This window comes from Camelus bactrianus, chromosome X (genome assembly GCF_048773025.1).
Source record: "Camelus bactrianus isolate YW-2024 breed Bactrian camel chromosome X, ASM4877302v1, whole genome shotgun sequence".
NCBI lineage: Eukaryota > Metazoa > Chordata > Mammalia > Artiodactyla > Camelidae > Camelus > Camelus bactrianus.
In genome coordinates this window covers 58390693-58396625 of record NC_133575.1, presented here as the reverse complement: position 1 = coordinate 58396625, position 5933 = coordinate 58390693, and positions in this window count along the sequence as shown.

Here is a 5933-nt window from a genome sequence, read left to right as displayed (position 1 = left end):
TCTTTTTTCCTTTACTCCTACCAGATTCATGGCATCTTTGTCTTTTGAAGAGGGTGATGTTCTGTCGGAATTCAGCAGGTGCTTTTGTTGGCTGGGTAGGTCCGTGGATGTGAGTTTTGGTGTATTTGTGTGAGAGAGTGAGCTACAAGTGTCCTACTCTGCCGTCTTGGCCCCCTGTCCCTTTGATGTTTTTCTATTCTTGCCAATTTTCTTGAAAATTTTTTCTGGGCTGCAGTTAAATTACTTGGAAAATGTTTGATTCTTTTAGGTTTTGCTTTTATGATTTTTAAGGCAGGTCCAGAACTGTGTTCAGTCTAGGTCTAGTTTTCCCCCATTACCTAGGTAAGACTTTCCTGAGTACTCTAGTCATTGCCCCTTGAATTATGAGTTTTTAACCTAATTGGTGGAAACAGGCACTATTCCAAGCTCTGTATGAGTTCCAAGTAGTATTCCTTCTAATTCTTTCAGATGGTTCTTTCCCTGGCCTTGAGTAATTTCATCACATGCATGTGATATTCAGTGCTTTGCTGAATACTTGAGTTGGGACCTGCTGAAGATCTCTTGGGTTCTGTTAAGGCAATAATATGGGGGCAACCATAGGGTTTATCATGTTTGTTTTCATTTCTCAAGGATTTCTGCTGCCATTTCCTCACCTGCATATATGCCCTTATTATCCAGCTCAGACATTGATACCATATGGTGGGCTTCTCCTCTATGGGGATCTCTTATATACCATATTCAAGCCCTTACATCTCTTACTGAGCCACTTCTTTCTAATGATGCTTTGTTCACCTTGCTCAGGCCTGATTTCCCATGTTGGGTCATGATCCCCTTCATGTGGTGCCCTCCTTCTCACCCTCCTTAGGCTCTTACATTCCATGCCAGGCATACCCTCCTAACATGCATGGACATCTCCTAACTCTACTTAGTCTCTGACACTCTATGCCATCTTGCCCCTTGATATAGATGCCTTTCTTATCCTGCTCAGGCTCTAGTGCTTTATGCTTAGCTTTCCCTCTGTATCAGTGCCCTTCTCACCATGTTTGTATTCCTATACCCCATATCTTCCCCCAACCCAATGTAGATGGGTTTCCCACCCCAACTCAGGCTCTGACTCTCCATGCTGGGCTATTCCTCACCCCACCCACGTGGATGCTGTCCTCATCTTGTTAGGGCTCTGTTACCTCATGCCAATTCCTTCCTCTGTATTATTACCCTCCTCACCCTACTTTGACTCTGAGTCCTCACTCCAGGCCATCCCCTTGCATGAATGCCCTTCTTTTCCTGCTTTCCACCCCATGTGGGGACCTACTCCCTTATGTGAATGCCCTACTCACTATGCTTGGGCTCTGAGACTGCACATTGTGTCTCTATGTGTGTGCTCTCCTCACCTTGTCCAGGCTCTAACAAATCACACCAGGCTGCCTTTTCATAAGAAAATTCTCTCCCTGCTTAGGCTCTCACACATGACACTAAGTATCCCACCTATGTGAAAGCCCTCTTCATCTTGCTGTCTTGATTTTTTTCTGAACTCCTCACATCAAGCTGTTCCTCTCAATTTCATGAATACCTTCTTCACACTACTCAAACTTTTATGAGTGATTCTGGTCTACCAGAGATCCCCTTACCTCCAGCCCTGATGCTACATCCTACTTTGTCTGTCTCAACCCAATGGCTTTAGAAATCAATTGTAGAGGAAGGGGTAGGGGAAGGAGAATAAGTCTGGTAGCATCTGGTCAGAGTGGTTCATAGGCAGCTCTTGTGAAGTCCCAGCTAAGGCCAGATGAATAAGTAAATGGTTTCTCTTGGAGAGCCTCACACATTCTTGTGACTTTAAGATATTTCCTTCCAAGGGTTCCAAGCTCACATCCATGGGCCCATTCTGCCAACCAGAGCACCTGCTGAACTCCAATAGAACATCGCCCTCTTCAAAAGACAAAGATGCCAAAAATCTGGTAGGAGAAAAGGAAAAAAGAAAGAAGAAAAGGCAAAACAGAGTGGGAGGGGTCCCATGGTTGAGGGAATGGCAAAGGAGGACTGCGCTCGCTCGCTGGGTCTCCCCTCTCCAACCGAGAGGACAGCGGGTCAGAGGGGGAACCTCTGAGGCTCGGATCTGTACAGAGCAGCCCTTGACCGATAGAACTAAGTTAAATGGGCACAGAATGTCCCCGCAACACCCAGCCTGAGACACGAGCTGGAAGGTGGGGGATGGGACAGGCTGCCTGAGCTGGGGAGAGGACTGGGGCAGCTGCACAGAGGCAGCCCCAGGGGGGCTGCAGGGTGCTGCATGCCATGGATGAGTGGGTACACAGGGCAAAACAACCTGGGCCCTCCATAAAACAACATGGCTGATGTGCCCTGCAGGGAAGAGGGGCCATACCTCCATCTCTGAAAACCCACAGAAGGTTTCTGCGTGAAGAGAGGCGGGGCTCAGGCACCACCGCCATATCCTCTGGCACTTAGCACCCAGGTGGGAATGGGGTCAAAACTTGAATCCGTACCTAAGGGGTAAGCAGCCTCAAAGGCCAGATGGAGGCTTGTTTACAGTTCGAGGCAGATAGGATCTTTCTGTACTGGTACCTCAGAGAACTTGCGCAGCCAAGAAAAACAAGGAGCTGAGTTTTGGCATGGAGCAGGGGCAGGACTGTTCTGCGGTCTTCCCCAAGTCTACAGAGTGCTGACCCAAGGCAGAGTGGGCAGCTGCACAGAGCAGGTGAGCGACCGGCACCGGGAGAGGGTGGGTGGCCACCTGCCTTCCTGGCAGGAACTCAGCACCTAACCGCAGTGCTGGGAGGGGGCACGATCTACCCGCCTTCCTTTCCTGAGTGCAGCATCTGACTGTGGCATCGGGAGGGGGAGTGACCTGCCCACCCACCATGAAGGAGAGCAGCACCTGACTACAATGTTGGGAGGGGGTGCAACCTGCTGGCACTGGGAGCAGCACAGATGAGGGATGCCAACAGAGGGCCTCTGGGAAGAGCAAGGTGAGTTTGCAAAACAGGGCAAAGACAGAAAGACCTTTTGATAAAATTATTAAACATGAACAGTCTCCACGAGAACATCCCCCCCTTTTTTTTTGGACTTTTTTTGTCTGTTCTATTTTCTATTACCTTTTTAATTTTTACTTATTAAACAGTTATATATGCTTCCAGTTTTAATCCCTTTAAAATTTTTCTTTTAAGATATTTTTATTGTTATTTAAAAAATGCACATCATTTCATTTTATTTCTCTTGGTTTTGTTCTCCTGTTATTACTTATACACAGGTTTCAAATATTTTTTTTGCTCATCTTTTTAAAATGTTTTTAAAAGACGTCTCAACTGAATTGCTATTCTGATTCAAATTGCTCTTCTATTATTGATTATACACTGTTTTCAAACTTTTTTTCCTCCCTTCTTTTAAAATTCTCTTTTTATTTTATCTTTTTTAATCTGTTCTATTTTCTATTCCCTTTTTAATTTTTGCTTTTAAACAATTCTATATGCTTCCAGTTTAAATCCCTTTAAAATTTTTCTTTTAAAATATTTTTATTATTATTATTTTTAAAAATTCACCTGATTTCATTTTTTCTTTTCTTTTTTTTTAACATTTTTTATTGATTTATAATCATTTTACAATGTTGTGGCAAATTCCAGTGTAGAACACAATTTTTCAGTTATACATGAACATATATATATTCATTGTCACATCCCTTTCTCTGTGAGCTACCATAAGATCTTGTATATATTTCCTTGTTCTATACAGTATAATCTTGTTTATCTATTCTAAAATTTTGAAATCCCAGTCTATCTCTTCCTACACCCCACCCCCTTGGCAACCACAAGTCTGTATTCTATGTCTATGAGTCTATTGCTGTTCTGTATTTATGCTTTTTTTTTTTTTTTTTTTTTAGATTCCACATATGAGCGATCTCATATGGTATTTTTCTTCCTTTTTCTGGCTTACTTCACTTAGAATGACATTCTCCAGGAGCATCCATGTTGCTGCAAATGGTGTTATGTTGTCGAGTTTTATGGCTGAATAGTATTCCATTCTATAAGTATACCACATCTTCTTTATCCAGTCATCTGTTGATGGACATTTAGGCTGTTTCCATGTCTTGGCTATTGTAAATAGTTCAGCTATGAAAATTGGGGTGCTGGTGTCATCCTGAAGTAGGGTTCCTTCTGGATATAAGCCCAGGAGTGGGATTCCTGGGTCATATGGTAAGTCTATTCCTAGTCTTTTGAGGAATTTCCATAGTGTTTTCCACAGTGGCTGCACCAAACTGAATACCCACCAGCAGTGTAGGAGGGTTCCCTTTTCTCCACAGCCTCTCCAGCATTTGTCATCTGTGGACTTTTGAATGATGCCCATTCTGACTTGTGTGAGGTGATACCTCATTGTAGTTTTGATTTGCATTTCTCTGATAATTAGTGATATTGAGCATTTTTTCATGTTCCTATTGATCATTTGTATGTCTTCCTTGGAGAATTGCTTGTTTAGGTCTTCTGCCCATTTTTGGATTGGGTTGTTTATTTTCTTCTTATTAAGATGTATGAGCTGCTTATATATTCTGGAGATCAAGCCTTTATTTGTTTAATTTGCAAAAAATTTCTCCCATTCTGTAGGTTGTCTTTTTGTTTTACTTATGGTTTCCTTTGCTGTGCAGAAGCTTGTAAGTTTCATTAGGTCCCATTTGCTTATTCTTGCTTTTATTTCTTCTAGGAGAAAAATTTTGAGATGTATGTCAGATAATGTTTTGCCTATATTTTCCTCTATGAGGTTTATTGTATCTTGTCTTATGTTTAAGTCTTTGATCCATTTTGAGTTGATATTTGTGTATGGTGTAAGGGAATATTCTAGATCACTGATTTACATGTTGCTGTCCAGTTTTCCCAACAACATTTGCTGAAGAGACTGTCTTTATTCCATTGTTTATCCTTGCCTTCTTTGTTGAAGATTAGTTGACCAAAGGTTTGTGGGTTCATTTCTGGGCTCTCTATTCTGTTCCATTGGTCTATATGTCTGTTTTTGTACCAATACCATGCTGTCTTGATGACTGTAACTATTCATTCATCTTTTAATGGATACTTTGTTAGCTTCCATATCTTGGCAATTGTAAATAGTGCTTCTATGAACATTGGGGTGCATGTAACTTTTTAAATTAGAGTTTTTATGTTTTTTGGATATATACCAAGGAGTGGAATTGCTATGTCATATGGTAGTTCTATTTTTAGTTTCTTTAGAAACTGCCATACTGTTTTCCACAATGGCTGCACCAATTTACATTCCCACCAGCAGTGTAAAAGAGTTGCCTTTTCTCCCCATTCTTGCCAGCATCCTTTATTTGTGTTCTTTTTAATGATAACCATTCCAACAGGTGTGAGGTGATATCTTATTTTGGTTTTGATTTGCATTTCCCTGATGATTAAGAATGCTGAGCATCCTTTCACGTGCCTATTGTCCATCTGCATTTCCTCTTTAGAAAAATGTCTATTCAGTTCTTCTGTCCATTTTTTAATCAAGTTGTTGATTTTTTGATGTTGAGTTGTATGAGCTATTTATATATGTTGAATATTAACACTTTATCAGTTATATCATTTGCAAGTATCTTCTCCCATTCAGTAGGTTCCCTTTTTGTTTTGTCAGTGGTTTCCTTTGCTTTGCAAAAGCTTTTAAGTTTTAATTAGGTCCAATTTGTTTATTTTTGCTTTTGTTTCCTTTGCTTTAGGGGACAGAACCAAAAAAAATTCCTGTGATTTATATCAGAGAGTGTTCTGCCTATGTTTTCCTCTAGGAGTTTTGTAGTATCCATTCTTACATTTAGATCTTTAATCCATTTTGAGTTTATTTTTGTATATGGTGTTAGAGAATGTCCTAATTTCATTCTTTCACATGTAACTCTAGTTTTACCAGCACCACTTACTGAATAGACTGTCTTTTCTCCATTG